The following is a 12,852-nucleotide window of genomic DNA, read 5'->3' on the forward strand; positions in this document are numbered from 1 at the left end:
TCCTCAAGTCTAGGATCGGCCTTAGACGACCGTCCCCTTTGGGAATCAGGAAATATCTTGAATAACACCCCTGACCCCTTTCCTGCAATGGTACCAACTCTATAGCGCCCTTTGCCAACATGGCTACAACCTCCTGTTGCAACAACAGAAGATGGTCTTCTGAACAAAAGGAGGGACAGGGAGGGAAGGGAGGAGGAAACTCCTGAAAGGGGAGAGCATAGCCTTTTTTCACAATTCCTAGCACCCACGAGTCTGTTGTAATTGACCTCCATTGCTGTAGAAAAAGGCTCAATCTTCCCCCTGCAGGAGAAGTATGACTGATAAAGTGGGGAAAACTAGGGCTGCTTCTGCTGTTGTCCACCAGGAGGATGAAGAAGAAGAGAGCTGCTGGGCTGGACCTCTAGCCCTACCTCGCCCTCTGAAGGCACGATAGGGCGGGGTGGCAGGCTGTTGGGCATAAGATTGAGACCTACGAAAGGCAGAACCTCTAGCAAACCCTCGAAACCTACGAAAAGGTCTGTACAATGTAGCAGAAGGGGTCTTCAAACCCAGGGACTTAGCTGTAGCCCGACAGTCCTTAAACCGTTCAAGGGCAGAGTCTGCCTTGTCCCCAAACAGCTTTTCCCCATCAAATGGAAGGTCCATTAAAGTGGATTGTACATCTGACGAGAATCCCGAAGATCTTAGCCAGGCATGCCTTCTCGTAGCCACCGATGTTCCCATGGCCCTGGCAATAGAATCCGTGGTATCCAAGCCAGATTGAATAATCTGCTGTGCAGCAGCTTGCGCATCCAAGAAAAGGGACCCAAAAGATATTTGCACTTCCTGTGGCAGATCTTTTGCCATCTCCTTAGCAGAGTCCATTAGGGCATGGATGTATCTGGCTAGCACACAGGTGGAATTGGTAGCTTTTAGGGCCATGCTGCAAGAGGAGAAAATGTTCTTCGAGGATTGCTCCATCCTCTTGGATTCTCTGTCTATCGAAACACCAGGGAATGTACCGGGGGCAGACTTTGTAGAACAGGATGCCTGAACCACCAAACTCTCCGGAGTCGGGTGACGAGATAGAAAAACTGGATCTCCTGGGGCACTTCTATGCCTTCTCGCCACTGCCCTGTTCACAGCAGGAGTTGTCACCGGCTTTTTGCCATAGGTCTATAATAGGCTCAGTCAAAGCCTCATTAAAAGGCAACAAAGGGTCAGCACTGGAGGAAGATGGATGAAGAACCTCTGTGAGCAGGTTAGTCTTAACTTCTGCCGTGGACAAAGGCAAATCCAGGTAATCAGCTGCCTTTTTTCACCACAGCATGGAAGGAGGCGGCCTCCTCAGTAAACTCCCCCGGAGAAGCAATGTCCCACTTCGGGGAAGTATCCAAACCATTTGCAGTGGCAAGTCCCTGGAAATCATCAGAAGGCTCTATCTCACCTTCCTCAAGCCTTCTGTATTCCTCTTCCTCCAGAAGCCTCAACACCTTCCTTTGAGATCTTAAATGCGTCTCCAGAGCCGGCGTTGACAAGGACTCCATCGACGCCGATGATCTCAGACACCGAACCGGTTCAGGAAAGCTCCCAGATTCAACCGGCGCCGGCCCGAAGTCGGCAGATGACCTCCTCGAAGCCGAATGAACAGAAGGAGATGGAGCCGGTCTGGATGAGGCCATCAATGACGCCGGATGGCGCGGAGAAGGAGTCGGATGAGAAGCCGACGGATCCACGGTCCCAGGCGAAGGACTCCTGCCAGGGGAAATCCCCGGCGCCGGACCACCAGGCTCTGTAGGGCAGAAGGGCATGAATGGAGCAGCCCTGTATGATGCCGGCGAGCCCAAATTGAAAGCCAATGGCCCGTGGGACCCGCCGGTGCACCAGCAGGGGCCATGGATTGAAAAACAGCATACATCGCATTCAAAAATGCGGCCGGATCCGTCCCTGGAGTCGGGAAAGCCGGGTACTGCTGTGTAGATGTCTGGGGAACATCAGGATCCCTCAGCGCCGGCAAAAAGCGAGGACTACCTTGAGTGACCTCATAGACTGAAGGCGCCGGTGACAACCACGGACTCTCCGGCTTAGGCGTGACCGTAGGACTCATCTCCCACGTCTTCTGGTGCCGTAACGAACGAGATCTTGACCTCGAACGACTCCTCGATCGGCTCCGCTCCGAACGGCGCCGAGAGTCATGACGGTGCCGAGAGTCATGATGACGCCGCTTCTTATGTTTTTTGGGAGAAGCATGGGAAGAAATCTTCTTGTGTTCCTTCTTCTTTGCCTTGGCCAAGAAGAGCTTCGCTTCGTGTTCCTTCAGAGCTTTCGGATTCATGCTCTGGCACGAAGAACAACCTTCCACATCATGTTCGGAGCTTAAACACCAAATACAGTCCGGATGGGGGTCGGTCACTGACATCCGACCCCCCGCATTCCCTACACGGCTTAAACCCGGACTTCTGCGGAGGTGACATTGTAACTTCAAGAGATCGCTACAGTTGCAAACGGGCCAGGAAGAAAAAAACGTTGGTGTCGAAGCACGGAAAAAGGAAAAACTGACGTTAGTACGCCGACGAGGACCTCTTATTGGCACGTTGACGTCAGACGGAGTCACGCGGAGCCGTGCCATTATGACGTCCTCGTCGATGTAGACAGCTAGGAAGAAGACTTTCCGTCGGATGCTGGCGCAAGGATCGAATTCATAAGGTGAGGAATCCACAGGTAGTTGCATCCATCAGAAGATAGGTTTTTTAAATGAGGTGATGGCCCCTGAATCTATTATTCATTTCTCTGCCAAATTAGATATTTAACAGTGTATATTCCTTAATGCTGACCTGGCTATTTCAAAGAATGTAGAAAAAAAACGTATATCTGCAGTGGAAATACTTGAAATGTGCGGCCTCTTACCTTTTCATGATAAGCAAAGGTGGTCACAGAGCTGCACCAACTGTACCAGATGAGATTTGCATAATTATATTTCGATCTTCCATTTCACTCATGGTGGCATCCCAGTGCATACAACCTAATATATATATAAAATAAGGAGAAAAATAAAGGGACTAATGCAGAGAACTGGGTGCCATCTCAACCACCAAAATCAAACATAGAACATACTCAGATCCACGCGACCCATCACATTTTTCAACCTTCTTTAGACTAGAATAGCCTCCTTGTCCTCCTCACTGCTACCAACATAATGGATCATCCCTTTATGCTGCATCCAAGCATAAATCCCATTGTTAATTTTGTTTTTATGCTTTCAGCACTGATTTGATAGTAGTAGTCAACTGCTTCCAATGACTGCCTAATATTTGGAGGCAAATACTTTCTTGACAATTTCAATATTTGTAAGAAGGTGCCTAGAAACACGAAACTGAGATACTCATTACAAGGTTTCTGCCCAAGTACTGTCAATTTGGGCAGAAACAGAAGTTTATGCCTGACTAATTTTAGGAAGAATGCTATAAGCAGACATTCTGTGGGTTTTCCACAAACACATTTCACCAGCGAAATCTCGGCACATTAAGTCTGTGGTAAACTTCCAGGAATAAAGAAAAACACTGCAAAATAAGGGAAGAATCTGTATTTCCTCTCTAATTCCCCATTCCACAGGCTAAAACCTACAAAGGTGCAGGATTACTGCATGGGGATTACGGATCACCAAAGAGTGCCTTAATGAAGCCTTTAGCAGGCACCCACATCCTTAAAAAAGTTCAGTAATAAGATCGAGAGGCGTTTCCCATAACATCTATTGCGATAGTGGGATTATGAAGGGGAGGATCTGTGCAGATTCACCATACAAAGGAAGCATTCACACATGCACAGGTAGCGGCCATGCAGTCCTTCACTAATAATGGTTCTTTGGGAACGGGCAGGGTCTTACAGTCAACCAACTGCATAGAATATTAAAGTACAAATCTAGCTGTTTCAGTGACCACAAAGCATCTGCTTTTTCTTTTCAAATAAGTCCCTTGTGTGAACCACAAAGACAGAATTAGAGAGGGCCCTTCTGTAATACAGAATGAATAGAAACAAAGAGGGACAAGAGGCAGGGGCGAATGTGGCAGTGAACACTTCGTAAACAGATGTGGTATTGCATGAAAAAAGGCCTTCTACTGATACTCTATCAGTTCAAAAAATATGGTTAGACCGACACAAAAGCTTTTTCTCTGATTCTGCAGTTGACAGATATTATGCCATACATTAAACAGGGAAGGCAGTTGTGCTGAAAGGTGCTTAATAGACGGTCTTGCAGATGACTGCCTTTATCTCAACACAGTGTACACTGCGAACAGCGCAGTGTGTAGTACTTTTATATTGCATTTGTACTAAAACCCTTTGAATGCCCAAACACTTCCCACTTTAAGATTAAAGACGTAAGAAAAGCCATGGAACCTTCCCCCGAAGCCCTTACGGCACGTTAGATTCTCCCCTTTCCTAAAGAAACCATCCATGAACACAGTTTTAACCTCAACAGCTTCCACACTACTACCCACCTTCAGTTTATAAGAAAAATCATTAAGAAAGCAGTCCCCACCCAGCTACAGGAGCAAATAATAAAAAAGAATCTTCTACAGGACTACCACTCAGGCGTCAGAACAGTGAACAGCACTGAGACAGCCACCTCCAAGTGATCGACGATGTTCTACTCTTGAGCTTGACGTCAGACACAGAGGTTTAGGGGTTCCTGTTAAGGCTGGCGAGGGAGGAACTCAGAAACAATTATAATAAAATAATTTCCCTTGTTAACCATACATTTAATATAATTGAGACACGATTCGAGAGGGTGAAATTGCTAGTTGTGCTTTACTATGTGATCCATATTTAACATTTTCTATGCCAGATATGCCTGCTCATAAATGTTCAGTGTTACTTGTAAGTTAAATGTAATGATCAAACCTATTTTGGTGTTGGTGGTAATCTTTGATTATAATTGTTTGACCACATCCAAAAATGCCAGGACTTGACTGACCTCTCTGAAGCCTTCAACATTATCTGACCAGCCACCTCTGATCAACACAATGAAAACATGCATGGTATTTTGGGGTATTGTCATAAAATGGTTCACCTCCTACCTCATCAAACAGTGTCAGCACATACAAATATGTTGCACGTGATCACAGACACCCCGGTATCCTGTGGAGTACCCCAGAGCTTCATTTACTCTCCCATCACCTTCAACTTCTACATGTGACCCATCTCAGATTCTAGCAGACTGCAGCATCACGATCAAGCAAATTCAGATGGTTCCCAACTCTACCTAATAAAAACCTTGATTAATGACATTTAGAGGTTCAATCTGTAATTCAAACACATCCAATTGAGAAGCCATCTAAATTCCTGAAGCTAACACTAGAAAAAACTAATTTCTCATTTTGGCAACAGCACTAAACAACCCCTGATTCAAGCTTGGCTCTCCAACTCAAACCTAGCTGGCCAGCAGTTGCAGACAATGCAAAATCACTGGGATCCACCATTGACACAAACCTTTCGAGCAACACACTGCCAGATAGACCAGTACAGCTAAGTTCCAACTCTCTCTTTTGAAGAACGTGAAGTAGTTTCTCCTAGAAGGTCACTTCAGAACTATACAAGCCCCAGTCCATTCTCATTTGGTTTGAGGCAACGCCCTACTCAGTAGTGTCCCCTACGACACCCTAGCACCGCTAACAGGTATCATTCAAGCAAAGGCTTGACGAAATTCAAACATAAAATCTCCATGTTAACAGACCTACAATGTCTGTCCCTTCATCCAGTCCTTCAAAAGCCCTCAATACAATACCTCAGCTTAAAAGGCAACAAACTATTCATGTCTTGGGGATGCAGCTAGACCAGAAGCCTTGGTATCACGAAACTGGAGACAATACACTACATAAAGGAACAAAAAAACAGAAGGCGAGCCTTCTCTGTTATGGTCCAAGGATCTGGAACAGCATTCCTTTCAACACCAGATCAGTACTTGCTCTTTTATATTCAGAAAAAAAGCAGAAGACACGTCTCTTCAAAGAGCACAAACCCTGACTCAACCCTTTACTTTTCTCAAAGTATTAAATCTTCCCTTGGGTCACCCTCTGTTCAGTGCTCCACTTCTAAGTTTGCAGTCTATAATTACCAACAAAAACAGTCATACTAAACTAAGACAAGTACAGAATTGAGTTAAAGGAAGCTATTTTTTTAGGATGAGCACAGAAAGATTGAAGGGAGTATATAGAGTTTATCATAGCACATTTTTCTATGACAAACCCTCCAATAAAAGATGGACATATTTGGGCTAGGCGACACAGCCACAATAAGGGTGGCAGATGCGCTGCCCCACCACATCAGCCATACAACAACCAGGCAAGCCAAACATAAAATATGTTTTTTAGTCCTATCCTTTGACTTGAGACATCAGTAGTTTGCTAAGCCATCATAATAGAAGGGAATTCAGTAGTCATTTTGAGTGCTAGGTTTCTGGTGTCATTTGGATGCTTGCAAACATCAAGCACTGCAACTTGACCTGGTTTCTCACCTTCCAAGTTATGATTAGGCAGGAAACTTGCCAAGAAACTGTCGTACGAACTCGCTTTTGTAGTGACAATAAAGTGATGTCATTGGCTTGACAAAACGTCCAGTTGCCTGCGAGTAAACTGCTGCAATATTGATCTGACTTTAGTAAACAGGAGTGCTATTCTATTACCAATGGGAATAGTATGTTGCTTGTCACCAGAATTCCACTACATTCAATTTGAGGTGTTACATTGCAAGAGGCACCCCCAGGTACTATGGCATATTTTGGTGCAATGATTTAAGACCCAGAATCAACTTGGTGCTTGCACTGTGCTTTGTTAGGCTTCAGTATAAATGTTCTATTAGGGTACATGTTAAGTGAGGCCTTATAGTGAATCTTAGTTTGTTTTAATGGGAAACAGGTGTTAGCTTAGCCTTGCAGACTCGTGCCCCGGTCACCTCGTGACTTTTACCCTACTTAGCTTGCTCTGTTTTAGCACATTTATTTAATTGTATCTTTTAGGGTGGCTGCCTTATTTCTAGTTAGACCAATGTTTTAGTTTCACGTTATCAGTGCCACCGCGCTAAGGGACAATATCAAGTGACAAAGATAAACAAACTGTAGGTGTTCACATTAGGTACTTTCCCTCTTTCACACCTTCGAGGGAACTGTTTACATAAATTGCCGCCCCAAGCATGTCTTGTTATCTATTGTGTAGGAACATACCTACGTCAGGGGTCCGAGCAGATCTGTATAAATGCACCTCACTTAGACAGATAGTCAGATAGATTCTGACCAGAAGCCATTGCTGCTATTGATGCGGCACGTCGCCTTTACGCTGACCCAGTCTTCGTGTCCCTATGGAGTCTGAGCTAGAGACCTCATTCCAAGTTAACGAGGGTTGTGGCTCTTCTCATGGACATGGCATTGGCAGATTAGGATTTATCACACCTAGCTATCTTTTAGGTTAGGGGTTAGGTTTATCATGCTAGGGTATTAGGACATATTTTACATCTTGGGTCACTTCATGTTTGTAAGGAAATGCCTCCTTGGCATGGTTATCCCCTAACTTTTTGCCTTTTGTTGATGCTAGTTATGATTGAAAGTGTGCTGGGACCCTGCTAACCAGGCCCCAGCACCAGTGTTCTTTCCCAAAACTGTACCTTTGTCTCCACAATTGGCACAGCCCTACCACACAGATAAGTCCCTTGTAAATCGTACCCCTGGTACCAAGGGTCCTGATGCCAGGGAAGGTCTCTAAGGGCTGCAGCATGTCTTATGCCACCCTGAGGACCCCTCACTCAGCACATGCACACTGCCTCACAGCTTGTGTGTGCTGGTGGGGAGAAAATGACTAAGTCGACATGGCACTCCGCTCAGAGTCCCATGCCAACCACACACTGCCTGTGGCATAGGTAAGTCAACCCTGTAGAAGGCCTTAGAGCCCTAAGGCAGGGTGCACTATACCACAGGTGAGGGGATATGTGCCTGAGCACTATGCCCCTACAGTGTCTGAGCAAAACCTTAGACATTGTAAGTGCAGGGTAGCCATAAAGAGTATATGGTCTGGGAGTTTGTCAAATACGAACTCCACAGTTCCACAATGGCTACACTGAAATCTAGGAAGTTTGATATCAAACTTCTCAGCACAACAAATGCACACTGATGCCAGTGGGGAATTTACTGTAAAATGCACCCAGAGGGCATATTAGAGATGCCCCCTTAATACCAGTCCGACTCCTAGTGCTAGGCTGACCAGTTTCTGCCAGCCTGCCACACACCGGACGAGTTGCTGGCTACATGGGGAAAGTGCCTTTGTCACTCTGTGGCCAGGAACAAAGCCTGTACTGGGTGGTGGTGCTTCTCACCTCCCCCTGCAGGAACTGTAACACCTGGCGGTGAGCCTCAAAGGCTCATGCCTTTTGTTACAGTACCCCAGGGCATCCCAGCTAGTGGGGATGCCCGCCCCTCCGGCCACTGCCCCCACTTTTGGCGGCAAGGCTGGAGGAGATAATCAGAAAAACAAGGCGGAGTTACCCACCAGTCAGGACAGCTCCTAAGGTGTCCTGAGCTGAGGTGACCCCTGCCTTTAGAAATCCTCCATCTTGAGATTGGAGGATTCCCCCAATAGGATTAGGGATGTGCCCCCCTCCCCTAAGGGAGGAGGCACAAAGAGGGTGTAGCTACCCTCCAGTACAGTAGCCATTGGCTACTGCCCTCCTGACCTAAACACACCCCTAAATTCAGTATTTAGGGGTACCCCAGAACCCAGGAAATCAGATTCCTGCAACCTACAAGAAGAAGGACTGCTGACCTGGAAGCCCTGCAGAGACGACGGAGACAACAACTGCTTTGGCCCCAGCCCTAGCGGCCTGTCTCCTGACTAAAAGAAAACTGCACAGCGACGCATCCGACAGGGACCAGCAACCTCTGAAGTCTCAGAGGACTGCCCTGAAACCTGAAGGACCAAGAAACTCCTGAGAACAGCGGCACTGTTAACCCACAGCAACTTCCTTGCAACAAAGAAGCAACTTTTAAAGAACTCTCTCTTCCCGCAGGAAGCGTGAGACTTAACCCTCTGCACCCGACGCCCCCGGCTTGAGCTCCAGAGAACCAACACTACAGGGAGGACTCCCAGGCGACTGCAACCCCCACAGTGACGCATGCAGAGAGAATCCAGAGGCTCCCACTGACCACGACTGCCTGTAACAAGGAATCCGAAGCCTGGACCAAGCACTGCACCCCCCAGGACCAGAAGGAACCGAACTTCAGTGTAGGAGTGACCATCAAGCGACGCCCTGCCTAGCTCAGTCGGTGGCTGGCCTGAGAAGCCCCCCTGTACCCTGCCTGCACCGCTAGAGTGACTCCCGGGTCCCTCCATTGATTTCTATCACAAACCCGACGCCTGCTTTGCACACTGCACCCGGCCTCCCCTGTGCCACGGATGGTGTGTTTTGTGTGCCTACTTGTGTCCCCCCCAGTGCTCTACAAAAACCCCCTGGTCTGCCCTCTGAAGACGCAGGTACTTACCTGTAGGCAGACTGGAACCAGAGCACTCCTGTTCTTCATAGGCAGCTAAGTGTTTTGGGCCCTCCTTTGACCTCTGCACCTGACCGGCACTGTGTTGCTGGTGCGGTAACTCTGGGGTTGCCTTGAACCCCCAACGGTGGGCTGCCTATGCCCAGGAACTTGAACTTGTAAGTGCCTTACTTACCTGACAAACTAACCATTACTTACCCCCCCCCCCCCACCCTCCCCCAGGAACTGTTGATTTTTGCAGTGTCCAATTTTAAAATAGCTTATTGCCATGTTAACTAAAACTGTGTGTGTTACTGCTCTAATTCAAAGTTCCTAACTTACCTGTGTGGAGTACCTTGCATTTTATGTATTTACTTCAAATCTTGAACCTCGTGGTTCTAAAATAAATTAAGAACAAATTTTTTCTATATAAAAACTATTGGCCTGGAGTAAGTCTTTGAGTGTGTGTTCCTCATTTATTGCCTGTGTGTGTACAACAAATGCTTAACACTACTCTCTGACAAGCCTACTGCCCGACTACACTACCACAAAATAGAGCATTAAAATGATCTAATTTTGCCACTATCTTACCTGTAAGGGGAACCCTTGGACTCTGTGCACACTATCTCTTACTTTGAGATAGTATATACAGAGCCAACTTCCTACAATATTATTGCAAGATGGAGGCGGTCTTTGTGCTAATGACTCTCGTGTTCACAATTCTGTTTCTTGCACTGTCCATTATCCTGATCATTGCAGCCCATGCAACGTATCGTAGATTGCAGTATTATTACTAAAACCTATTGAAAACTTTACTGCATCTCCTTATTGCCTGTGTGTGACTGAGACATGTTGTTCATGTGAGAAAGGGGCACTCTCCGTTTAACCACAACACTTCCTGAGATGTCATACTTTTGAGTCCATGCATAAAGGCTGCCACAAATCACCTTTTACTGTTTGGGTTTTTAGTGAGATGCTGCTTTTGAGCCAGGAGGGTTGGGACGACAGTTGTGACTTGTAGGACTGGCATAGTCCCCTACAAACATAAGTTCTGTCATTCTTAAACCAGCAGTCTTGCCTAGAGCAAGAGTCAAACTACAACATGGCGCCACCAACAATGGTGTTGGGCACTGATTTACAGATACCCTGACTATCACTATCACAAATACTACAGGTACCCTAAGTACCATTATACATAGACGTCCATGGTCTTGGGGAAGATCCTCCTCAGCTGAACAGGAGCCACCTAATTAGGCTGTAGGTTGTTCGAGCTGTTTTAGGACAGACATAGTCCCCTACAAACATAAGTACTGTCATCCTTAAACCAGCAGTCTTGCCTAGAGCAAGAGTCAACCTATGACAGCCTAATAGCGCCCTAAATTATAGCTCTATGTCATTGAGCATTATTTTATTGTGCCATACTGTATCTCAATTACTAATCTACAGCCACCCTCTTTAAATAATGTTTGCATATATCTCACAAAAGAGTTAAGACCCAAGTAGGAACCTTTGAATCTTCTGAGTGGTACAACTGTTACAAATCCTGCTCCCCTTACTAACTTGGGAACAGCCCAGTGACCAGACTACTCGAGGAACTGGAGAGAAAACTGTTACTTGTTATTTTCTATCCAGAGCATATTTGTTAATTTTAGAAATTACAAAATATCGAGGTTGAAGGCCAAGTACACCTTTAAGTGGTGTTTATTTTTTCAATATGTGGCAGGAGTAACTGATGCAATCTTCACACTAATTCTTTACAGTCCACAGCATATCTCCCCTTTAGTAACTAAAAGTGATTTCATTACAATGTCTTGATGGTAAAGCATCCTGTCCCTCCAATGACAGGCTTTATGGAAATTGATTTTGAGGCTGCAGTGGTGCTGAGCCAGTACTGACTATAGAAAATGTGGAGTGTTGTTATGGCTGAAAGTGATGAAGAATGACTACAACATCACAAATGGAGAATGTTGCACAGTTAAGATAGTTTGTTCCTTCTCCCAATCTCGTGGCATATGTCCAACACACTTAGGCCCTCATTCTGACCTTGGCGGTCGGCGGAGAGGCGGCGGTCGGATCGCGAACAGACCGGCGGTCAAAAAAATGGCATTCTGACCGCGGCGGTCACCGCCGCGATCGACCGCCACTTCCCCACTCAGACAGCCACGGCGGTCATGACCGACGGGCTGGAGTCTGCGCACTCCGGTCCGGCGGTCGACCCAAGACCGCCAACGGTATCATGACCCTGCTTACCGCCGCGGTTTCTGGCGGTCGGGAACCGCCATGCGAACCATGGCGGTAGGCACTATCGGGGCCAGGGAATTCCTTCCCTGGCACTGATAGGGGTCTCCCCCACCCCCCACTGCCCCCCGAGTCCTCCCCCCACACCCTCCACCCCCCTGCCACCCACCAGAGGTGGTACGAACCCCCTCCCCACCCCCACCCCGACATGCACATACACGCACCCCGACATGCACACACCCCCGACATGCACATATACACACCCCCTACACACACACATACACAACGGGGACACATACCCGCACACATACATGCCGACATGCGCACCCGCCGAACTACACACATTGCCCATAGACACAGCAGCACTCCCCGCCCGCATGCACGCACTCACACACCCCCTCTACACACTCACACGCACCCCCCCATGCACGCACACATCACACAACACCCCCCCACCCCCTCCCCTCATGGACGATCAACTTACTATGTGCGTTGGTCCTCCGGGAGGCGACAGGAGCCATGGGGAGGTGACCGCCAACAGAAGACCGCCACACAGAAATGTGGGTCGTAATTCTGTGGGGAGTGTTCTGCTGGCGTGGCGGTGGAGGTTGACCAGTCTCCACTTTCCCGCCGACCGCCAGTGTGGCTGCTGGCGGTTTTCCGGCGGAACGCTCCCAGCGGTCGGAATGCGCACAGCGGCATACCGCCGCGGTCGGCGGTCTTCACCGCGGCGGTAACTCGGCGGTCTTGCAAAAAGACCGCCAAGGTCAGAATGACCCCCTTAATCTCTCACTGCCTATCCTGCCCATTGCCCCGGATATTCCCCAACATAATTTCCTGTTGTTGCACACTACTGTTAAGTCTCAGCCTTTCCTGGACCTAAACTCTACTTACACCTACCCACCTCACTTCACCATCTGCATAGAAGAGTTGAATAGAGAAGGTGTCCTGTCAAGGAGGATGGAGATGTTGGGTATAGTGATGTGAAACAGTCCATACCAGCTAATCCCAATAAAAGCTACAGAGAACCTGTTTAAATAAGTTGAGCTGTTTAAAGCCCGGAGCGGCTTTGATCCAGAGCCTGGTGTGCAGACAGACGAAGAATTAAGTAGTCCTGTAGGAACGTA

At 47.5% G+C, this 12,852-nt stretch overlaps 1 long non-coding RNA gene across 1 annotated transcript in view; it reads right to left on the bottom strand.

Annotated features, from left to right (window-relative positions):
• Positions 1 to 12,852, bottom strand: part of LOC138268668 (uncharacterized) — a 555,825-nt gene that overhangs the window by 502,037 nt on the left and 40,936 nt on the right. Inside the window, exon 2 of the long non-coding RNA XR_011200054.1 lies at positions 2,887 to 3,001. This is a non-coding gene — a long non-coding RNA (uncharacterized lncRNA). The remainder of the gene's footprint in view (positions 1 to 2,886; positions 3,002 to 12,852) is intronic.

The sequence above is a fragment of the Pleurodeles waltl genome, chromosome 12 (assembly GCF_031143425.1).
Source record: "Pleurodeles waltl isolate 20211129_DDA chromosome 12, aPleWal1.hap1.20221129, whole genome shotgun sequence".
Lineage (NCBI taxonomy): Eukaryota > Metazoa > Chordata > Amphibia > Caudata > Salamandridae > Pleurodeles > Pleurodeles waltl.